The 25,904-nt window shown below is 37.0% G+C and overlaps 1 pseudogene; it reads left to right on the forward strand.

Annotated features, from left to right (window-relative positions):
• Nucleotides 1–1,338: 1,338 nt before the first annotated feature.
• On the forward strand, nt 1,339–25,904 carry LOC125164847 (PAT complex subunit Asterix-like; annotated as a pseudogene).

Genomic DNA, 25,904 nt, shown 5'->3' on the forward strand with positions numbered 1-25,904 from the left:
TTGTACTATAATTTTATAAGATGTTACCACTAGGGGAAACTGGGTAAAGGATACATGAGATCTCTTTGTATTATTTCCTACAACTGCAGGTGAATTGACAATTATCTTAAAAGGTCTAATTAAAAATAAACAAATACATTGCATGAGCCAATTCATGTTCAGCATTAATATTATTCAATTTTAATATTTTATTTAGTAAAGAGGGGAGCCTGGGTGTCTCAGTCGGTTAAGCAACTGACTTCACTTCAAGTCATAATCTCTCAGTCTGTGAGTTCAAGCCCCACTTTGGGCTCTGTGCAGACAGCTCAGAGCCTGGAGCCTGCTTCAGATTCTGTGCGTCCCTCTCTCTCTGCCCTTCCCTGACTCATGCTCTGTCTCTGTCTCAAAAATAATAAATAAACATTTAAAAAATGTAAAAAAAAGATTTAGTAAAATAAAATGAAACTTTATAATCTTTTTGCTTCTAGCTGACACTTAAAATGGATTTATCTTAGTTTTATCCTTCTTAGTACTTTAGTTCAGAAGGATGTCTTCTTTGATTTAGAAGAATTACTACTCTATTGTTTAGTATTATTGCTGTCTAATCTGATAATTAATTATTAGTTTTCCTGTAGACAATGTTGATTTGAGACGTGTTCCTTTCTTTAGCAGCTCTTGGAATATATATCATATTCAACCCTTTGAAAAGTGTATTCTTCTCCAATTTGTCAAGCAGAGAAAAGAATGACTATTAGATTATTTCTCTTCCATCACTACTGTTTTTACTTTTAGACTAACTATTGTGTTTTAGATTGTTGAGTGATTTTATTTCATTCATCATCCCGATTTTCTTTTTTTTTTAATATTTATTTCTTTTTGGGAGAGAGAGAGAGAGAGAGAGAGAGAGAGAGAGAGAGAACATGCATGTGCACATAGGAGCAGCAGAGGGAGAGGGAGATAGAAAATCCCAAGCAAGCTCTGTCAGCACAGAGCTGGATGTGGGGCTTGAATTCATGAACTGTGAGATCATGACCTGAGCCGAAAACAAGAGTTAGACGCTTAACTGACTGAGCTACCCAGGTGCCCCCAAATTTTCTTTTAATAAAAGTAACTGACAGCCTAAAACAGAAAAAAAAATTAATACAGTTTCTTCAGAAGAGTTGCTCAGTAGAACAAATATTCCCATCCTGTTTATTCATTCAACAAATATTTACTGAGTCTCTATTATGTACCAGGCACTATTCTAGAGGTTGGGAAAACAGTAGAAAACAAGAGAAATATCCACACCCTCATGGAGTGTTCACATTCTAGAAGGAAGATATAAACAGATAATTAAGATATATATAACATGTATGTTAGATGGGGATCAGTGCTATGGAGAAGAAGGCAGAACAAGGAACTGAGGAATGTAGGTGCTAGGTGCATTATTAAATAGCGCCATCAGGAAACTCTTGCCTTATTTCTAATAGTGGGCACTTACACTGTAGCATGCTTAAATGCAAATTTTCCAAAAGTGATTATAATTCACAGTAAAAGACTATGCATATAGAACAGGAATTTGCAAATTTTTCTCCACTGTGATTCATGTGACTAATAATATTCACATGTATCACACACTCCCATAAGTGGACCAGTGGTCAGTGAGACTTCTTGTGTGCCATGTGTATATCTGGCTATAATTCCACTTTGTTCTTTCTCAGGAAAATTAACTCAAATGAGTGAGAGTGTATGTTATTGTGATTGTCTTAAATCTGAATATGTTTAGAATTCATCGTTTTAAAAATTCAGTACTTTGTTGCTTTCAATATACAACTGATTTCAGCACATTTGCATATTGAGTCATTGGCATGAAAGTAATAGTAACTGCATATGTAGAGTTATATCCAATTGGTAGCTCACAAACCTCCTACCTGTTCTTAGGAAATAGGTAATCATAGCACCGTTCTTACAAATGGGACAAAAATTTTGAGACAAAAGGCAAAAATTATGGAGTCAATAGTTTTAGAATAGTTTCAGGTGAACACTCTTGATGCATATTTCAACAGAAGCTGAAATTTTGGCATTAAAGGAAGCAAATACTCAGTAGACTGGATGACTGAATTTTGCTGCCTGAGGGAGCAAATTTTCCTGGCTTAAAAGTTAAATAAATCAATTGTTATTCTATTGCTGCTCAGTATTACTATTCACTGGTTCAAAGACATTTCAAATGAGAAAATATCAAGCAAATAATTGCATCCAGCCAAACAAAGTCCAAGGTAAAAAACCCTCACTATTAGGAATTTCTTTCAATGCTGTAAATGTTTATGAAGTGTCCACAATGGGACAAGCACTATGCTACCCACTGGAGGCCAAAGAGAAAATTAAGATAAGGTCTTTTTTTTCTTCCTTTCTTGATTTGCAATAGATCTAGCTTTTATTGGTTAGTACACAGCCCAACAGTGTTAGCTTTGATATTGCCTATGTGGTAGATCTATCATGAGACTATGCAATTAGATCTTGGCTTAGAAATTTTCAGGAGGAAAAACTTCTGATAAAATTAATGATGATACTAAATTGTTAATTTCCATTTGAAGGGATAAGGAAAATGTGGGTCAGGGGTGTAGGTGAGGAATCCCTTGGCTTCGCACTCAGAGGAGCCTGTGGAGCTATGCTGGTCATCAATCAAAATCCCAAATCCTAGTTTCACTTTGCAGCTTCTTAAACTGCCCATAATCCCATCTTCCTGGTTTCACCTAATAGGTGCTTAATTCATTGTTGCTGAACAAATGAAGCAGTAAGTCCAGCATCCCAGCTGAAAGGTAATTCTCCAAGATCCTGTAACCCAAGTTCAAAACCTGCCTAATGCTTTCACTTCCAGGGTCTCCTGAAATAGTTGCTGACCCCGAACAGACAACTGTGGGAGCCACTTGTTCAGGATTTTGCCCTCCATGGCATACTACTTCTTCATAGAGCTCCAGAAACCTCCATCTTAGTTATTTATTTTTTAAAGATTTTTCTTTCAAGTAATCTCTATACCCAACATGGAGCTTGAACTCACAACCCTGAGGTCAAGAGTTGCATGCACTGCTGACTGAGCCAGCAGACACTGCAGGAAATGCCCATTTCAGAATGAGAGTCCAGAAGCAGAAATTAGAGCTTGATGGTCACTAGAAATTCTTCAGGTAATTTAGCTACTTGACAGAGATCTAGTCATTTTTAATGGGCAGGTTTGTGTAGAATGAAAATAAAGGGAAAGTTCGAACCTCACTTCTATCTCCTTTCAGCCTTGGAGGCTCAACTTTGTGGGTGAAATGGGTTCTGAGAGTCAACAATAGATTCAAGCATTGCCATCAGGACTTTCAGCTTCCCTCCATGAGTGAAGGAAGTTGAGCATGATCTTTGATCCCTAATTAATGAAGAAGACTCTTGAAACTTACCAGTCTCTCAATCCATTTTCAGGAATAAAATTTAGTTTGGTCGTGTTTCTTATGCAAACCTAAGCCATGATGGGAAACTACTCAATGTGGTACCTGATTTCTCTATATAATAGGTTGCATCTTAGTCTACAAAGTAGATGAGGGGTTCTCTGAGGTCCCTACCTCAATGCTTGCCTTTCAAAAGCATTAGATGATCTTTCTTAGCTCTTTGGCTTAGAGATAGAAAGTTACAGTGGGATTTCATGAAGCTCAGGGCTGAAGCCACAGATCCCTATTCTGTTTCTGTTCCCCTCAACACTAAAAAGGTAGTTTAATTGACTGTTCACTCATTTTCCTTCTAACCAACAGAAGATGCCACTTAGAATATCTTGGATTTGGAAATGGTGAACATATGCTTTACACTTTATTCTAATCTTGGGCATATGTTCCAGAGCGAGCATGAGAGAGAGAGAGAGAGAGAGAGAGAGAGAGAGAGCTATCTGCTGAGGTTGTTGTGGTTGATGAGAACTCTTCCGTCCTCCCAAAAGAAAGCATAATTCTGGACTTAACTGGACTTTGTGGTGGCAAGGAAGTTCAGTAATGTAAAATATTTTCGTATGTTGATAGTTTGGAAAAATGCCACATAAATGTTACTAATTCTTAAAACTTAATCTCTACATGTCCAAATTACCATCTTTGCCTATTGTTATTTCACATCTATGTTTAATGGCAAGCACACTTAGTCAATCCAAGTATAGCCTTGTAGGTTATCTCATGGTTGAGCATCCTCATCGGTCTTCAATGTTTATTTCCAGCAAAAGAAAAGATGCATGTGTCATGAGCAATATAAAATTAGGAATTCATTCATTCTTTTAGTAATGACTATTTGTTGAGTGTTTACTATGCACAAAACACTGAGTTCAAATTAACTCGATTCTGGAGGCTTTTTTTCCTATTTACTGTTCTTCATTTGTCATGGATGATTGAACTGGCTACACTGGAGTTTATACTTTACTTGTTTGATCAGACTTTATTCTCCTTTGTCTATTTTCTTTTCCTACATTAGCAACAATGGCTACAGTTATGTCTTTTGCTTTAAGTATACATTTCTGAGTGCTGGTGATTTGCAAGTATTTAGAATTTTAAGTCATACACTACCCCTAAGTTTTCTCATTTGTTAAAAAGAAGGCGAGGGTTGCCTAGGTGGCTTAGTCAGTTAAGCATCTGACTTTGGCTCAGGGCATGATCTCATGGGTTTGTCAGTTCAAGCCCCGCACCAGGCTCACTGTGCAGGCTCACTACTGGCAGCACAGAGCCACTTCAGATCCTTTGTTCCCTTCTCTCTGTCCCTCCCCTGCTCACTCATGCTCTCTCTCTCTCTCTCTCTCTCTCTCTCTCTCAAAAATAAATAGACGTTAAAATAAAGGAGATAAAATTTAATACTTGTTTTGCCCATAGCCTTCTAGAATTTTATGATGTTAGTTTATAAATGTTGACTATAAGGGGAAATACTTTTGCAAGCAAAGTTCTAGGGAGTCTTGAGTAAAGTTAAGTAGGTGAAATTTATCTTCTGTATTTCATTTCTCTGTTTTTAGTACCCATCACTCCACAAAGGCCCCAATATCCCTGCCCTAAATGGGAGGAAGAAGAAGGACAAATCAGTTCTGGCACTCATCAGCCATGTAACCTTGGGTAAGTTATTTATCCTCTAGGGCTGGAAGTCTTCATCTGTAAAATAGGGATTACCACAGTACATTCCTCATGTAGTCATTGTGAAGATTAAATAAAATATTGAATGCGAAGCACGCAGCACATGCACATGTCCACATTAAAGGTTAGTAAAAAATTGCTTGGTTTTTATTTTGCCAAGTCAAGAAAGAAATGAAAGGAAAAAAAAAAAAACCAATCTCCATATTTTATCGCAATCATTTCATGCAAGAAATGACACAGTACCATTTAAAAAAAAGGACATGATATCAGAATTTATAATTTTAATTTAAAAATTTACTACATGGTCCTCGTTGCTCATATTTCATCATAAATTAATGAAAACTTCATCTTGGATCATCTTTAATCTCCAGACTTGTGTCTGGAAAACACCACGGTGACCTAATTCTCTTTTTCCATCAAAATTTCCCTACCATGGTCTCATTCCCTTGAAGCCCAGTTCTCTTTTCTAACATTACAGCTCATTGGTCTACAGTGAATGCGAAAGGATAAATGTATTCATCTTTTCAAGAGCATAATTTACATTCTAATATAGGAGGCTTTATCCCAGTAAGTAATAGTAGTGGTGAGGATTCCACACCACCTGGCAATTCTGGTGATAAAAGATTTGGGTACAGGTGCCCTCTTCAGTGTCTTGAATGCCCACCTGCTTCATACATGTATCTGGTGGCTCTGTACCCAACTGTCCTTAGGCTTAAGAAAGTTAGACCTGCAACAGATAGGCTGGGCCTTTGAACGGTTTCCTTAGCAGCACCCGTGAGACAACTCAAGTATCACTGCAAATGAAATAATGGTTAGAAGGTTTTCCTGATTGTGTTTCAATTTATGCCACTTCTCCTGGTTAAAGCCTATCATCTTTAGTGGGTCTCTGGCCTCTCATGACCGTGCTGGAGAAATAACTTATTTCTAGTAGGTTTCTTCCAAGGATTGATGTGGAAGAGCCACACCAGGTCACAAAGGTTGGCCTGCATTCAGCTGGCCACTCGAGGTGGTAAATAATGGGCTTCTCCGGGGGCAAGGGCAGGAGTACTAAAATAACAAGATTAGATTCCATTTCAGATGTTGCCAGGGTTAATGGACAGGACAGCATACAGCACACTATTGCACAATAATGAAGAATATAAGGCTGGGGTCAGAAAACCTTGGTTCAGACCTGAGATGAGACACTTAACAGCTGTGGAAAACAGTTTCTCTCTCTAAATTTTAGTTTTCTGAAAACAGAGTTAAGAATAGCACCTACATCACAGGCTTGTTAGGAGGATTAAACAAGCTAACTCATGTATAACGTTTTAGCACAGTGCCTGCCCATGGTAAGTGCTAGGTTAATATTAGCTTTGTTATTCTTATGTGCATTGTAACAGGATGTGCCCACTTTACTGCTAGCTTCATTAACCATTTATACTAAGTGTATTTGCTGTTTTAGTCAGAACATACTCTGAAATCACAAAATATGCAAACTCAGGTCCTGATCTGAACAAATGGAAGGCATGTCTTGGAGTTCCCCTCTCAAAAGGTTCCACAGAAATATCCCAGCCTTTACTGAACTTTATTTTACTTCCTCAAATCACCTCTCACTTCTCTTTTGTTGCTACTGTCAGTCCTGTCTTGCCTAGATTGTTTCTAAGAGAGAACTTTCTTTGTTGTTGTTGTTAGTTTGGCGTATTGTGATTGATGGCACATTCTTTAACCATGAGCAAACATGACTTGGGCTGTCTAGTGGGTGGAACATCTCAATTCACATTGTTTCTAAAGAGTAACACTCAATGAGTTGTCTTGAAGTCGTCAGATTGCATAATTATAGTCAATTTTCAATTATCCACATAAATAAAAAGGCTGTCAGTACAGATAACAGAAAATTGCAGCTTCTGAAATTGTGGTTAACCATCCAGCAGAGTTGAGCCTTGCTACTATATATACCCAGTGGCAACACCAACTGGGTTAAAGGAATTTAGCTTCCCTATAATCTCCTTGAAACCCTATTCTTTGATATGAATACTTGGCATTTTCTCAATCTTATGTAAAGGGTCCAGAAATTAAAGTTTCAAGTCCTTTCTTCCAATGAGATACCAGCTCCTGTATTTCTGTTAAAACAAATCCAGAGCTGGCTCTGTCATAGGTTTGGGGCTATCTCAGGCAACGTGTCAACCGCATGTCCAAGCCATGATGCATATGATTAATCTCCAATGCACTCAACCCAGAGCGTGAATAACTATACATCTGGCCTGCCTCATCTTCCTGAAGTCAGTTTCAATATATAATTAGAGGGGAAAGTGGCAGCCTGAGACAGCCTATTTCAACAGTGGAACACAGAGATTGCTAGACATTTCTTCTTTACCTAGTCTCCTCTAGTTTTACCACTGATTTTATCCCTTGGGGTCACACAGGACAAATCTATTCTTTTTTTTTTAATATTTGGAGAAAGCTATTACATCCTGCCTGACATGACCACTAAGAACTGTATGTCCTTGGCTAAATTCTTTCACGCTGCATCCCTCTGAGCTTTTTTTTTTTTTTTAATTCTTGAAAAGGAGGGAATTGGACTAGGTAATCTATGATAGATCCTTTAATTTTAATATTATTTAATTCTATGAAAATTTCTTTTGATACTAGTATAGAATGGTTTATTAACTATATTACTATATCCTACACTATAAATGTATTTACCATATGTATCATCAAATTTAATCCTCATGATATTCCTTATAGGACAGTTATTTTTATTTATAAGTGAGGAAACAAAGGGTCAAAGAGATTAAGTAAGCCATGCCCTGAGTTTCTGGTACTAGCTCTCTGTTTAAGATAGGTTTTACGTCCAAGTTTTATTTTCTTGAGAAATTAACTTTAAAATCCCTAGGCTTAGTTGTCCAAATGTAAAATGCGTTAAATAACAAAACCAAGTTGACTTTCAGTTCAGCAGAAGGTATAGCATATTCTATGGTCGTTGCCACAAGATGTGAGGCTTCAGGAAAACTGGCTAGGCTCATTCGGGCAGGGTAAAGATTTGGAGGTTGATGAGAAATCAACACTAGAATTCATAAGCAAATGAGCCTCTCACCAGGGCTTTAAAAAAATAAAGACAATTCTTCAAAGGAGATCATTTCTCCAACATTCTATTCACTGGGGCCTTCAGTATGCCAGGCATTGAAGTAGTCACTTATAGTTAAAGGTTTCTCGTTTATTACTCATAAGAACTTTGTGGAGTACCAGTCAGCACATGTATAATTATCCTCATTTTACATAAGATGAGATTGACACTAATAGTGGATAAATTGTTTGCTCAGCCAGTAAGTGGAATATGAGGATTGTAACCAATGCCTCTGAGCTCCAAGTTCCAGAAACTTTCCACTCTGCCAGCCTTTCCCAAAGTGCGCTTTAGTCCGTGCTCATTTTCCAAAATGATTTTCCAAAAAAAGGATGCCACAGTCAACTATGCTTGATGTTGCATACTGTGGTATCCCTTAGAGGTTCACAGAACTTAGTGTATTCAGGGTTCCCAGGAAATTCTGGAAAGGAAATGTGTTTAACAATTTCCTTTCAAACTTTCCCTAAACTTATTTACAAGGGAATTTCAAGTCCAATTAACACATGTTATGATCCTGAAGAATCAAATCCTATTTAACTCTTTTTGAGAAATACTCTTCCATACCAGGCTATGTTAGAAAGTAATTTCTACAGAAAAAGATTGTCATTATAAACCAACGTTTTCTTCATATTAATATATATATATATATATATATTTTTTTTTTTTTTTCATGAGTTAACTAGTGAAGGTCTTGGGATGAGAAGCCAGGTAGTTACAGCCATTCAACAAATTTCCCTGCTTTTTTTCTTGTTTATTTATTATTTTTGAAAGAGAAGAGAGAGCACAGTGGGGGAGGGGCAGAGAAAGAGAGGGAGACACAGAATCCTAAGCAGGCTCCCGGTTCTGAGTTGTCAGCACAGAGCCTGATATGGGGCTCAAATCCATATACCAGGAGATCATGACCTGAGCTGAAGTCAGACACTTAACCGACTAAGCCACCCAGGCGCCCCCAAATTTCCCTGCTCTCACATGAGAGAATAGTATGTACTGTGGAATTGCATACCTGAGAATACCAGGTGGAAATACCAATACAGTATATATACAAGTGTATGACATATTCTTATGGTACCTATTTTATGTTCTGAAGGATTTTATTTATAAATGGAAAGTACCATTTGCTCCTTCCCCAAATTTCTGATGTTTGACACATTTTACATTTTTTATTCTAATTTGAATGAAAGAAAAATGTATTTTTTTGAGATATTATGGAGAACTTTGTGATTGCTTGAATGCATTAATGATGGCAAAGTGTTTTAAAACTGAGATCGGAAATCATTGAGCAAGATAATTAAGTTGGATTTAGCTATGAAATTAATATTAAATTCAGCTCTTTAGTCTATTGCTTATTTTTAAGATCTGCCTGCCAATAAACATTGGTTCTGTGGAGGGCTTTAAACATTTTCAAAAGTTGTTTTTTAAGTGGTAATCATGAGTCAATAAGAGTCTTAGAAATTTCTTAGTGAGGTTCATTGTTTAGGAAGTGAAATATAACTCTCAGATGACCATAGCCATGGAATGACAAAAGCCAGGGATGTGTATTTTATTGAAAGTAACCAGAAAATGAAAGAAACACAAAATAAGTTATTGCTATAGAATGCATATAAATATCTCTTGATATTTGTCATTCATAGATGCTGTTCAAGTCACCTATTGCTATGTCACAACCAAAATTTAGTGGATTAAAATAACAAGCCTTTTATTATATCTCACAATTTTATGACTCATGAAATTGGGAACAGTTTCACTAGGTGATTCTTCTGCTCAATATACTGGCAACTAAACCTGTCTAAGTGGTCCATGATGACTTTGCCCGCGTGCCTGGTGCTTTGATGGGATGGCTAGAGAGCTGGGCCCCTCTCTTTCCTCATGTAGTACCAGGACTTTTCTGTGTTCCAAGGTAGTTGGACTTTTTACTTTTCAACAGGGTAGTGAGTCTTCTACTCAGCAGCTCAGAACTCCAAGAGCAAGTATTAAAAGAGACAGAAAATGAAAATGGTTGGGTTTTTAAGGCCTGGACCCGGAAACAGGCATGATGTCACTTCCACTGTGTTCTGTTAGAGAATATGAGAGGGTATAGAGTCCATTTCTCAGTAGGAGTATCAAAGTATTTGCGGCCACCATTAAACTACCACATGGACCTAAACTGGCAGAAGGGCTTGTGTCATGGAGGAAAATAATACAAACTCTCTTCTGAACTTTTGAACAGGTTAGCCCTTTGGTAGAAATGTTCTTTTAGTCATAAAGCCAAAGTGACACTGTAAAAATGTATACAATATGACACATCTAAATCAAGTTGTGTTGTAAAAGAACCACATGTTGGTTCTGACTTTCCATTTGAACATTTCCTCTCTCCTGGTGTGCTTCTTACAAGCTCTTTCAAGTCATTCATCACTCCTTTGCTAATTTTTGTAGCTATGATAGCTAATTTTTGAAGAACATCTCCCAAATAAGTAACAAAATAAACCATCAGGTAAAACAAACCTGCCAATACTAATAACACAATGATTAAGAGGATTATGACTGTTTTCATTGCCTAGTAATGTCAGAGTTGTGCTTTTGCACTGAGCAGTGCTTTGATTTTGATTTGAGGTCTATCTTTGTTCTTATCCATGAAGATTTATAAGGTCTAAAGTACTTCAGAAGAGTTTAGGTATTAAGTATTACTTGGATGAGGCAAAAGAAGTCCTCTGGAGACCCTTTCAACTTTAGCTTTTTTCTTTGACTCTTCCCTTCTGTGTCCCTTCTACCAAAGCAATGGCCCTTTCTTAGACTGTCGGTGGCTTCATGTGATCCCTCTCACTTAACAGATATTTAATAAAAATTATCTCTTAATGTAAAGAATAATTTTACTTCATGTGAAAATGATCTCACTTCAGGAAGATAATTATACAAACATTCCTCAGTGTATTTTTTCTTTAGAGTCAAACAGTTAGATAGAGCAGGGGTTGGCAAATGACAGCCTGAAGGTCAAATCCACCCAGTTGTGTAATTTTGTAAATAAAGTTTTATTGGAACACAACCACACTCATTTACTTACATATTGTCCATTACTGTTTTCATGCTACAAGGGCAGAGTTGAATAATTGTGCCAGGCACCATATGGCCTGCAAGACTGTCTTAAAATATTTACTATCTGGTTCTTTCAGAAAACTTGGTGCCTGTGTAATGCCTTTGCAATTTTTCTAGAAAACTAATTTGTTTTTGTTTTAAATTTTTTTTTTTTCCAACGTTTATTTATTTTTGGGACAGAGAGAGACAGAGCATGAACGTGGGAGGGGCAGAGAGAGAAGGAGACACAGAATCGGAAACAGGCTCCAGGTTCTGAGCCATCAGCCCAGAGCCTGACGCGGGGCTCGAACTCATGGACCGCGAGATCGTGACCTGGCTGAAGTCGGACGCTTAACCGACTGCGCCACCCAGGCACCCCTGTTTTTGTTTCAAATATACTTTTGTTAATGGGTAATAAAAGATTATTTTGTGTGGGTAATAAAAGATTGAACAAATCATAGTGTTTTAGTATCATGAATAAATAACAAATACACTTTAATAAAACATTGAATTTTGTAGAGATAAAAAATCTCTCCTCTGTACTGTGTTCTAACTTACTTCTTTTGCTGCTGATCTGCCTTTTGTAATTTACTGAGTAACTTGAAACAAAGGCAGCCTCAGAGCTAAGACACATGAATGTACAAGGAACAAATGAGTCAGACAAGGGAAGTTATGGACATAGTGGCAGAAATTATGTTAATTTAGTTCCTCTGCCTTGCTTTTGAAGACTTGGTTTTGACTCGCATCATGTCTCCATGACTTCCCATGACTCCAGGGAAATCTGAGGACCATTTAGAAGGAAATATATATACTTGCCCACCTCTTGCACTTGTTTCCTTGTGCTCTGTCTACATATGAAAGAAAACGGGTGGTTGATAATACCCAGTGTTAGCCAGGTCATTGGCAAACTAGCCTTCTTATCACTATCTGTGAGAGTATAATTTATTTCAATGTTTCTAAAAGGCTGTTTATCTTGTAGAGTTTCCATTATTTCATTAGGGAAATATTAGCACTTAGAATCCATTGCTAATATTTCCCTAATGAAATAATGGAAAGTATACAAATTTATTTACAAAGACATTTACTGCAGCTGTATTTATAATAGAACATTGGCAACAACTTTTATATCAATCATAAAAGATTAAATGCAGCAGAATAAAGAGAAACTGCGCATAATTTGGAGGTGGAAAATAAGTGACAAAATAGCCCAAACTATTTTTTTAAGTGTATACATGATCTATGCATAGAAAAGTCCGAAAGACATACACTACAAAAGTAATGGTGATGATACTTCAAAGGTAGATTTATGGATAATGTGATTTTGGTTTTGGATTTTTTTTTTCATATTTTCCATAATGGGCATGCATTCATTTTGTGATTAAAATAATAACAAATATTTATTTAAAAGATCATATTAAGGGGAGCCTGAGTGGCTCAGTCAGTTAAGCATCTTTCCGTTGAGTTTCACTCAGGCCTTGATCTCACGGTTCATGAATTCGAGCCCCATGCTGGGCTCTGTGCTGACGGTGAGGAGCCTGCTTGAATTTCTCTTTCTCCCCCTCTCTCTGCCTTTACCCCATTCATGATCTGTCCCTAAAATAAAATAAAATAAAATAAGATAAAATAAAATAAAACAAAATAAAGAAAATATTAAGAATTTTTAAACATCCTCTATTTATCAACTGTTACCTCAATTGAAAAGAAAAGTGAAGAGGCTTTTATTGATTTTCATGGAATTTACTTTGTTGGCTGAATTCATATAATTAAATGAGTATTTGTAATTATGTAGGCATAGCCATGGATTTTAATTTCTCTGTGTCTCCCAAATATTGGTATATATTTTCCAGATGGAGTCTTTTCTATATTTCTTTCCTAAATGCACACATCTTTTTCATCTAAAATAGAAAATATGTTTTCAGAACTAAAATGTTAGCCACAGCCTTTCCTAATAAGAATTAATAATTTAGTATTTACATTATTTAACTTTTTGTGATGCTCAGTTACATTTACTGAAAGCATGATTTTCAAAGAAAAGTATGAAGACGGAAGACCCAAGAACAGCCTTTCAAAATTTAAATATGTATTTTCTTGAGGGTTATGATTATAAAAGTTGGTGCAACACTTGCTTAAATCCAGGACAGGACCAGTTTCCCTTCACCATGTGAATCAAGTCACTTTCAGTAAAGAGTTTTGTCCTGTAGGCTCCTTTGCTCTCTGGCCTTATAGCTAATGCTGTAGAACAGAGGAGGCCAAGAAATGCAACTGTTAGAGGCCAAAAACACCTGCCTGATAACCAGAATCAACTTATGTCTTGAAGTCCACTGAACAGTTCTGGTATTTATATGGCTTTTGGCCAGTGGTTGCTGAGATACTTCATACTCTATTTCCCTCTTCTGCATCACTTTGCTCTCCCTTCAACAACTACTAATCAGATCGTTTACAACCTAAGCAAATACTTTCTATCAATCTAGCTATAGAATTGATTTCATTCTAATGAAAGACTCACAGAAGCTGTGTGAACTCAAAATGTAAACAGGGTAATTTTCTAGCAACTGTGAAAGAAAATAGAATATTTAGACAACAGGTGGTAAAACAGATTGCATTACGGAAAGTGTTAGCATTCATTAGGAGAGAGTTAATATTAGCTTTGGCCAAAAAGGTAACCAGGAACATTGTACATAAATGCAAAGTTGTCCATGCTCGCAGTCCTGCTAGAAGTCCAAGGAAACCTTCTAATGTTTATTTATTTTTGAGAGAGAGAGAGAGAGCCCAAGTAGGGCGGAGGTGGGGGGAAGACAGAGAGAGAGGGAGACACAGAATCTGAAACAGGCTCCACGCTCTGAGCTGTCAGTTACAGAACCTGATGTGGGGTTTGACCCCACGAACCATGAGATCATGACTTGAGCCAAAGTCAGATGCTTAACTGACTGAGCCACCCAGGTGCCCCCCAAGGAAACCTTTTAGACTCTATAACAGAACTTGCCAAAAACTCTGGGAATCTCAAATTTGGGGCTGTGCGTCTTGTTCTAACTGAAGCCCTTTTTTACATTTGCGTTGAGAAAAACAAAGCAGTAACTACATCAAATGTTGGTCTGTGTGGGAAAAGGTTTGAAATGAATGTTAATAGACTAAATTTTTTAAAAAACTTCCACGTTTTTTAATACCACATTTCAAAGCTTGTCACAAATGTTACAAATGACCTTATAGATTTCATGTATGTCAAGACATTTTTATTTTCATTTACATTATATGCAGTGAGAATCTCACAGGGGAAACAAAATATTATTGTAAATATGAAAGGTGAGAGAACAAGTATTTACCATTTAATTTCAATATATACAGTTGCCAGTTCAGCATTTTGCCACTTTGTATACTTTGAACAAATTGTCACTAATTATATATTTGGTTCCAATGCATGGAAACAAGCAGAAAGAAATTTCCTTGAAGAAGATCCATATCATAATTGTTTCATGCTAACATACTGTCAACACATTTGAGCTTTCCAGTTAATTGTGGTTAACTCGAGAAATAAGATCTTTTGATTATCAAATTTATCACTTCAAATCCTTAGATTAATTGCTGAGTATAACTTCTCATGCCTCATTCAGTAGCTTCTTCAATGACAATTATTTGGGGCAACTGGGTGGCTTGTGACCAAGCCAGTTAAGTGTCTGACTTTGGCTCAGGTCATGATCTCACAGTTCATGAGTTCGAACCCCAAATCAGGCTCTCTGCTGACAGCTCAGAGCCTGGAGCCTGCTTCGGATTCCGTGTCTCCCTTTCTCTCTGCCCCTCCCCAGCTTGCTCTCTCTGTCTCTCTCTCTCTCTCTCAAAAATAAATAAACATTAAAAAGCATAAGAATTATTTGATGGTGATGATGCTGGAGATGGCGCCCTCCCAGGATGGAATGTCATGTATGCTGTTTGTAGGTATTACCTGATACTGATTTTTACTTAACAATATCCAGCCCCTTATTAATATGACCTTCACTTTTTGATTAGGCGCAAGCATTTTAAGACCTGTGAAAAGCGGATGATTTTGTAAATCTCAGGTTCCTTCTTTCCAAGAGTCTCTAAATTCTTGTTTCTATCTTACTTTTCATGTCTGACATGTTATCAAACTCTGATCTACTGGAAAACATCTTATACTGAACAAAAAAATACAGGCTTTGCAGTTAGATACCTTAAGTTTCAATTCTTGCTTCTGCTATTTTTTTGTCTGAGCTATGATCTGAATGTTTGTCTCCCTGAAAAATTCATGTTGAGATCCTACCCCCAAATGATGGTGTTAGGACATGGGGTCTTGGGGAGGTGATTAGGTCATGTGGGAAGAGTCCTTACTAATGGGATCAGTGCCCCTATGAAAAAGGTGCCAGAGAGATCCCTAGCTCCATTCACCATGTGACTTTACAGGTGAAAGATGGCCACCTGGGAAGCAGGCTCTCACCAGACCCTGGACCTGCCAGCTTCTTAATCTTGGACTTCAGAACTTTGAGAAATAAATGTTTGTTGTTTCTAAGCTAGCCTTAGAAACAGTTTATGGCATTGTGTCATAGCACTCTGAACAAACTAAGACAGTCTGAGTTTAGGAAGTTTTCACAATCTTTAGAGATTTTGAGTGGCTACATGTGGAAGAGTGGTTAGTTAGGGCAATAAGAAGACTTGCTTTTGGTGATTGCTGTCCCAGGTCTTAAGCTGGGTCTGATCATAAGCATTCTTGAGATGGCATTTGTCCTTCTTAGTAAGTAAACTCTTCAAGTTTAGAAAGGTTTAAAATACTCCAAATTAAAAAAAAAAAGCAATAAAATCAATCCAATCCAGTCCAATGAAATAAAATAATCCAAATCAGGGCACCTGGCTGGTTTAGTCAGTAGGGGATGCAACTCTTGATCTCAGGGTTGTAAGTTTGAGTCCCATGTTGAGTGTAGAGTTTACATAAAAAGAAATTCTTTAAAAATAATAATAGTAATCCAAATAATACTGTAAAAATTCTCATATTTAAGAAGCAATCTGTACACATTTAGCATTCTTTTTTTTATAACCAGCTCCTAAATATACATGCCTGTCTGTTAACAATTTCACATCATTAATACTTCTCAGTGAAGAATTTCCTAATTAATTGAATTAGTTAGAATCTACTATACAGAGTCTTTTCTTTTCCTATGTAAATTAAGATATATTTTAACTGAGATTTATTGATCTCATATATATATATGTATGCAACAGATACTTACTGAGCTCCTAGGGGATCAGATATTCTAGCTGCCTTGCTAGGAATATTCGAGCAAATAAACTAGATGAGGTTGCTGCTCTTGTCCAGTTTACATGCCAGTGGAATTAGACAACAAACAGTTAAGAACATTTCAGAGAGTGATACTTGTTACTCTAAAGGAAATAAAACATTGATTGGATGGGGAGAAACAAGAGGAAGTTTAACTGACACAGGGGGGTGGGGAACAGCCTAATCTTGTTGCAGAGTCCTCTTGTCATGAAGACAGAGAGTGGTTCTGCAAGCCAATTTCTTAATTCTTAAAAAAAAAAAAATGTCTTTTGAGAGAGAGAGATAGTACAGGAGCAGGGGAGGGACAGAGAGAGAATCCCAAGCAGGCCCCAAGCTGTCAGCATCAACCCCTATACAGGGCTCGATCCCAGGATGGTGAGATCACGACCTGAGCTGAAATCAAGAGTTGGATGCTCAACTGACTGAGCCACCCAGGCGTCCCTGAATGCATTTTTAGTATTTCAATTTAAAGAAGACTGTAAGATATTTTATGTTTGAATGTTGACATATGCAAATAATTCAAAATATATGTTTCCTTGATTGTATACTAAATTCGGCTACATGAAATACTTTAATTTAGGTCTACATTCCTTAACTAGAAGGCTCATTTGACCTTTCTCTTTCTTAAGTTTTAATGCATTTGATGAGTTTGTAATTTTTACAGCTGTTCTTTAGTTTTTGTGGGTTTTTTTTTTTGATAGCTTTGAAAACCATTTTACCATTGACTTGTGTTGGCAAAAATTCAGGAAAGACAATAAATCATCAACAAAGTGTCAATTTATCTCTTGTATATTACCTTTTTAAAAAAGCCTCTAATTTCAATATCTGAAAAACTACTCACTGGAAGAGAGAAAGTTTAAGACTTTTTTTTCTAATGATAGCAAAACATTTACACACTAGATGGCAAATTAACTTTTTTTCCCTCATCCAATTTGTACAATTCTACCATTTGGGATTCCATTTTAGAGCAGCTCAAATGTGTATATTACTTTAGTAATAATAATAATAATAATGATAATAATAACAACAATAAAAATAGTAACTTGCTATACTGGGTACGTTAAGATTCATCCTGATTCCCTTCCAACCCTTGAGAGCAGGAAGAAGTTCTCACATGAGTTCTCCCTCTCTCTCCTGGAAGGTCTATGAGCTGAATAGTAGCACTAGTTTGTACATTTCATCTCAGTGATATTTGAATGTAGAGCTCTAGAACAAATATTGGAAAGAAGTAAGGCCAAGATTCAAGAAGGGTTGAAGAAATTATGAGGAGTTAATTATCTAATTTAAGTGAGTTTAAGGCATTTAATCTTTTTAAGTTATATCCAGATGAATGTTAAGATGCTCTTGGCTACAATAACAGAAATCCTCACAGAAATGACTTAAATGATAACATTTATTTTCTCATATAACAAAGAGTCCAGAGGCAGGACAGGATCAAAATTTGGCTAATTTAATGGCTCAGTGATGTCATCAAGGATTCGGGTTCTTTGCATCCCTCTGCTTTGCTGTTCTCAGGAATGGTTTTAACCCTTTATTTTTCTCTTTGCTCAAAGATGGCTGTCAGTAGGCATCAGTCTAAACTTTAATCATGATCAGGAGGTGGAGATGGGAATCTGGTTTCTTAAAATCACATAGCTGTATGGGAAATATGCTATTTATGGAGTAAATAGAAATAGGTGTTTGGTAGACAACATTATGATTATTTTGAACTACTAAAAGAGTTTGCAAATGAGATCAAGGTCAAATGTGATCAAGGTCCTTACCTTATCATCCCCGGTGGTTTTTAAATCCTGGCCTACACCTGCTAATTCTGATTCACTTCATCTGGGATGGGGCCTGCCTGGGCTTAGATGGGTTTTAAAAGCTCCCCAGGTGATTCAGAGGCACCTGTGTGGCTCAGTTAAGCATCCGACTCTTGATTTCTGATCAGGTCATGATCTCACAGTTCATGAGATCGAGCCCTGAGTTGGGCTCTATGCTGACAGTGCAAAGCCTGCTTGGAATTCTCTCTCCCTGTCTCTCTGCCACTCCCTGCTTATGTGCTCTCTCTCTCAAAATAAATAAATAAATAAATATTAAAAAAAAATAAAATCTCCCCAGGTGATTCTAATATATAACTGGCTTGTGAACCATTACTGTAAAGAGACATTGAATATTTTAAGCAGGATGATGACAGAGTCAGATTTGGAAGAATTGCCTAAGGAGAAATTGTCTAGAATGGGAGGGAACCTTGAGGAGTGGTATGAGAGTTGGAAGTCAAGAGTGTCTGGAACCCAAGAAAGAGGGAATGGCCATCAGTGTCAAATTCATTACAGAGGTCAGGACTGGACCTAAAAAGAGACTAATGGATTTTTCTTATTAGCATCATTTACAAGAGTAACTTTAAATAACTCGGAGAAGAGAAATTGAAATTCACTTGGGTTGAGTGGTTAATAGAAGGGCAAAAAGGGAGGGCATTTGCTTGTGAAGAGATGATCACTATAGAAAATATGGGGACTTTGATAATTTAGCATGGAAGTTACTTGAGGTATTTATATGTTGAGAGCAATGAATCTATTTCACCATTAGCATGGATGAAAGTGATTTCTGTTTTCTATCGCAATAAGCCCAATATGAGTGGATCCCCTGACATGAAGACCAATGTGACATATACTGTGAGAAAACACCACCACTCTTTCCACTGTGGTAAAAGTATGCCATCCTTATAACAAGTAGGTTTTCTATTCAGCACTGGTCAGATCACATCCAGAGAACGGTATTTCACTTTGGGCATCATTCTTTAACACCTTTTAGGAGGTTTATCAACAAATTGGGGGCCATTCCAAGGAAAGTAAGTAATCAAAATATTAGAGGAAATCAAAACCATGTCATACGACATATAGTTAAAAAAACTGGGAATATTTTGCCTGGGGGAATAAAAAGATTTGAGAGGACACAATATTTTATATTTTTGAAGGCCATGAGATGGAAAATGAAGGAGGTTCCCATTAATGCTTGGAAGACAATATTTTGGCTGTAACCAAAGCAAAATTATACTGGGGGGGGGGGCTAGAAAAATAGAGATAGCTTTTTTCCAGTCAGAATACGTATGACTTAATGGAATAGAGAGGCGGCGGCCTTCTTGAGAGCAGGAAAATTGGGTGCTTTAAATCATAAGGGAGAAAATACATATGGAACAAGAGAATGAATCCAATGACCAAGCAAGTAGAGAATGGGTTAAGGCAAAGCACTTCTATGCTTGGATGGCAATATGGTTCCTCTAAGCAATTAAAGTATAAAGAATGATACAAATCAGAAGAGACAGGAATCCTAATACTAGGTAAAACCTGTGAGGATTTGGTTTTATGATCTTACATCTCTATATCTAGAGGTATGTATCTTTTTATATCTCTATATGTAATACATGCTCATTATTACAAAAAAATTCAAACAATATACGAGCATACAAAATAAAAAGAGAATATTTTTTTCATACCCGCAGGCTTCCAATGAATGATATTTATTACTCACCCATGTTCAGAACCAAGGAGGTAGAGAGTTGGGCAGATAGACACCAAAATGTCAGCTTTGTTACTGTTACAACTATTACAGAATGTGGCCTGTGTGGGAGACAGCAGTGAGTCTTGCTAATACCAAATCCCAGGATAGAACTCAAATGCCCCAGTCATCAGGAATACTCTACAACCTAAGAATGTCCACCTCCATAAAACTTACAGCATGGAATGGAAGAGAAGAGGAGTGGGTTCTGTTGAGGTCTGATTCCCAGCAGAGGGAAAGACATGCTGTGACTAATTTACACCTGTTCACTTCTTTTGTAAACCTAACCCTCTACCGTCTACAGGAGTGATATTTCTCTAATGCCTGCTCCTTACCTGGAAATAAGAGTTGGAGAGAATAAGCTTTTTCCATCATATTACCCAGACATCTCCAAGGAGAGGAATAGGAATAAGGGCCAAGGTCACAAGTGTAAGGGAAACTCTTCCTCCAGTGAAACAAAAAATGTGGGAATGAGTTGTTTCCACCATCCTCACCACAGGAAACCACTACTAAGAGTGTGAAATTGTTTGGAATTTATCCTTCTAGACTGCTTTTTTTTTTTTTTTTTTTTTGCAGATGGATACAACCTTTACAGTTTTTTGTACAAAAAATCAGAACATTATGTAAACTATTTTATTATCTCTTAATTTTGCTTAACAATATATTGTAGACATTTTTCAAATAGATGTATATAGATGCAATGTACTATTTAAAAAAAATTTTTTAATGTTTATTTTTAAGAGAGACAGAGACAGAACATGGGTGGGGAGGGGCAGAGAGAGGGGAGACACAAAATCCAAAGCAGGCTCCAGGCTCTGAGCTGTCAGCACAGAGACTGATGCAGGGCTCAAGCTCACAAACCGTGAGATCATGACCTGAGCCGAACTCAGTCGCTTAACCGAATGATCCAGCCAGGTGCCCCTCAATGTATTATTTTTTAATGTCTATTTATTTATTATGAGGGAGAGAGCGTACATGGACAGGGAAGGAAGGGGCAGAGAGAGAGACATAGAGAGGGAGAATCCCAAGAGGGAGAATACCAATCCCACTGGTAGTGCAGAGCCTGATTCAGGGCTCGATCTCACCAACCATAGGATCATGACCTGAGCTGAAATCAAGAACTGGACACTTACCCGATTTAGCCACCCAGGTGCCCCTCCAACATATTATTTTTAATAGTACTTAGAATTTTGGTGAATTAACAGTTCTTCTATTGATTGGCATTTAAATTCTTCCTATTTTTTTTATTACTATTAAAAATAATGACTTATAAAAGATCTTTGTGTATACAAGGACATGGACTCTCATTAGTGCTGTTTCAGGTGTAATGAGCTGCTTGGGGCTGAATATATTTAAGCACAGACAGATGGTGACTTGGCAGGTATCATTTAAGAAACGGTGGAGGCTGCAAATGAGCAGTTAGAGCGGAAGACAGTTGTGAGCTGCCCCCATGGAACTCTGGCGAGTGAAGGAATTGTGTAATATCAGTTGTAAAAGTTATTCCAGCCTTAGCAAGTTAGTTCTGCCTCACACGCATCTGCTCAAGTTGCTGGAAAGTGTACCTTTTGTTCCTGAACAGACCTTCTCCCCACAAGATCTGTATTATCTTTGCTCACTAACTCAGCAAGAGATTTCCTGACCAAAGTTTCCAAGAAACCCAGGGAAGAAATTATATCAGTGCGTGACCTTTGAACCCAATATCTCAGCTGTTTACCATTTTCTAATGAATTTTCACAGTGCCTCTGCAAACCAGGTCATCAAGATAAGGGAAGAGGCAGCCAAGATTTTAATGGCAATAGCCAACATTACCTTTTGTTTTCAAGTGGGGGGAAAGTGTGACTATTTATAATCACTTCCGAGTGAATGTTTCCTCTATTTTTTTTTCGTGAGCCCAAATGTGGAGCCTTTAAGAATATTAACTTGTCAGCATTGTCCAGAAATTTTTTTATAGGTAGGTAGTATGAAATTAAAGGCTGCTGCTGACTCTGAAGTTATATGACTGACATTGGCTGTTTTTGAAAAGAAACTCTAGAATAGTTTCTTTAAAACTTTATTTGGAAATAATTTCATTACAGAAAAGTTCCATGAATAGTACAAGGAACACCCATATGCTCTTTACCCAGAACCTCTCCCTCTCCTCTCTTTTCCCTTTCTCCCTCTGTCTCCCTATTTCTCTCTCAGATATATGGATATATATGTGTGTGTGTATGTATATACACACACACACACATATATATCCACGTATACATACATGCATTTACATATTTCTTCTGAACTTTCAAGAATCAGTTATATATGCCTAAAGATAAAAATATTCTCTTACACAGCCACAATACAGACTTCAGTTTTAACACTGTGTCCTTACTTAATTTAATAAGAAACCAATATAAATCAATGTTTCCAGTTCTCACCTTTGACTCAAGTTCTAGAACAATATTTTCAGGTCTTAGTAGATATTTCTAGTTTGTTTTTCTACAAGCATTGCAACTATTTTTACACATGCCCCATGCTCCAAACTTTGTAAATCCCTGTCTTTGTTTGAATTTCCTTTGAAAAAAAGAGCCTGAGATAAGGGCTTAAGCACCAGTAGTTTTTGAAGGAGATGATTCCATGGGGCCAGAGTTAAAGCATAGGAGAGAATGAGACAGGGAAGAAGGGAAAGCTGACCATGTAACGGTGCATTATCAAGGTCACCCTTGAGGATAGGTCCTATGTCACCTCCTGAGAAGCATAGAGAATGGCTCTCAGAATTGTCCACATAAATGATAGCATGCAGGAGTATTTAACCGGGTTGTGATACCCCATTGGTTAAGAGTTACCTCTGGGAGGCTCTATTTTCCTCATCTGAAGGCTGAATTTCAGTTTATGAAATACCCTTTTGGATTTGATGTTAGTAATACTAAGTTGACACAAGAATTTTTGAATTTTCTGAACAGATAGATGCTTTTGCTACAAAGTCAAATCAGTCCTTCTAAAAAAAGGAAAAAACAGTTTTGTCAATGTGGATGTCAATATCAAAGGGAAACGATTTTTTTTTTGGGTACTTGCATCAATGATAAGAAAACTTTTAAGTATGCTTGGAACAATTTGGATAGGTGAATATACTTTTCCAACTGTAAATTTACAAAATCTAATTCACAAAACATTTCTGATAAAAATTTAAGATCTATAAATTTTTTTTTTTTTCAACGTTTATTTATTTTTTGGGACAGAGAGAGACAGAGCATGAACGGGGGAGGGGCAGAGAGAGAGGGAGACACAGAATCAGAAACAGGCTCCAGGCTCTGAGCCATCAGCCCAGAGCCCGACGCGGGGCTCGAACTCACGGACCGCGAGATCGTGACCTGGCTGAAGTCGGACGCTTAACCGACTGCGCCACCCAGGCGCCCCAAAAATTTAAGATCTAAATTGAAATATGCTGTGAATGTAAAACACACACTCGATTTTGATGACCTTATATAAAAAAAGAATTTATAACATCTTGTTAATAATTTTACTATTGATAATATGCTAAAATTATACTTTGACACATTGAATTAAATAAAATATACTATTAACTTTATTTCATGTTTCTTTTTAACTATTTTTAATTTAGCTACTAGAACATTTAAAATCACACATCTGACTACATTGTATTTCAATTGGACAGTGCTACCCTAGAAAATTCCCTATGAAACTTAGGTATCAATAAAATAATTGAGTAAGGTAGCAGGATATAAAATTAACGTGCAATATTCAAATCTCTGAAATCTCAAATCTCTTAACGCCCCTTTTCAGAGGCATCAAAAAAAGGTAAAATATCTAGGAAGTTTACAAGAAATGTTGAATACATATACAAAGAAAGTTATAAAACATTCCTGAAAGACACACAAAGAAACTGAAATGAATGGAAATACGTCCCTTATTCTAGTCTCAAAATCATTAAGATAATCAGTTCTGTACCTAATTTGGAATTTTAACATGATCCCTATAAAAACACCAACACTTTTTTTTTTTCTGGAGCTAGACAAGTTGATAGGAAATAAAGTTCATATGGAAAAATAAACATCTGAGAATATCTAGGAAAACACGGCAAAGTAAAAGCTACTCTGGGAGAGAGTAGCCATGCCAGCTATTAAAATACTCTGCAAGACCTCTATAATTAGAACCATATGATGCCAGCACACACATAATCAAACAGACCAATGAAATAGAATTAAAAGCTCAGAAATAGACCCAAATGTGTATGGAAATCTCATATACGATAATGATGGGATCTCAAATCCCTGGGGCAAAGATGGACCTTTTTAATAAATGCTATTGAGACAACCGGGCAGCCGTTTGGGAAAAGATGAAATTAGATTCATTCCTCACACCTCACATAAAAATAAACTCCAAATGATTCAGAGATAAAATGTAAAAAATTAAACTATACAAGCACTGGAAGAAATACAGAATACTGGTGAATACAACTTTAATGTCAGTGTAGAAAAAACTTCTAAGGATGACTCAAAATTCAGATGTAAAAATAAGTCTCACATTAAAAAATCTTCTTGCATGAGTGCACAGGCAGAAACATACCATAAGCAAAGTCAAGAGTCAAATGACAAAATTATAAGAAAAGTTTTTGCAGTGTATATCAGAGATAAAGGGCTAACACTTCTAATATAGAAAGAATTTCTAAATATTGGAAAAAAGATGAAAAATGCTATTGAAAATAGGGAAGAGACATGAAAAACAACTCGCACACACACACACAAAAGATACAAAAATCAATATGTGATCCTGGACCACATTCTGTAAAAGAGGAGGGAAAAAATTATGTAAAGGACATTACTGGGGCAATTGACAAAACTGGAATGTTGGATAAATGTATTCGTTTTATATTTCCTGAATTTGATTACTATAGTGTGGTTATGTAAAAAAATATCTTTGTTCTTAGGAAATACACTCTTAAGTATTAAGGGGTAAAGGAGTGTGATACACATGGCTCAGGAACGTGTGTGTGTATGTGTGTGTGTATCTAATTCTCATTAAAGCTCGGGACACCTACTGGTTTAGAGCAGGGGTTGGGAAACTGTCTCTGTAAAGGCCTGGCAGTGAGTATTTTCTTTGTGGACCGGATGGTCTTGGTGGCAACTACTTAACTGTTGTAGCACAAAAGCAGCCGTAAAAAAAATACATAAATGAATGCCTGTGCTCTAATAAACGTTATTGTAAAAAGCGGTGGCTGATAACTTGAACATTTTGCAATGTGATGTACATAAATGTTGAATCAACTACACCTAAAAACTAAAATAACATTGCATGCCAACTATACTTCAATTCAAAAGAAAAGAAAAGCAGGTGACAGGATTCCCCCCGCCCCACTGCTGCCCATCAAGGTTATATTAATTTTGGTAAGAATAGATACTGGGGAAACAGAGGTTTGGCTACAAAGTACTTTGTGCAGGACCCGGTATTTAATTTCTAAGTAGTAGATAGTGGGTTTTTTTTTTCAGTCATAAATAGACTTTTAAAACACTTTTACTTTAAAACTAAACTTACAGAGGGAAGAAAAACAACTCCTCTAACAATACATCAGGCCCACGGAGGAGCCGGGCAAAGCGCTGGGGTACAAGCCGCAGTCAACTGAGTGTTCTCAACGCTGAACTCCATGAACCTGCTTGGCAGGAGGTTCAGCACGTGCAGTCTCCTGCTCAGGCGGAAGTGGTGCATCTGGGTCGCTGTCTACTGCTCCTTCATCAGTTTGGCCAACTTCTGTAGCTTTGAGGACCCTAAGTGGATGACAAGTATCCACGTGCTGTCCATCTCTGCTGTGGTGATGTCGTATCTGCAGAACCCTCAGTGCATGAATGCCCCCTGGTGATGTCAG

This window comes from Prionailurus viverrinus, chromosome B1, assembly GCF_022837055.1.
Source record: "Prionailurus viverrinus isolate Anna chromosome B1, UM_Priviv_1.0, whole genome shotgun sequence".
Lineage (NCBI taxonomy): Eukaryota > Metazoa > Chordata > Mammalia > Carnivora > Felidae > Prionailurus > Prionailurus viverrinus.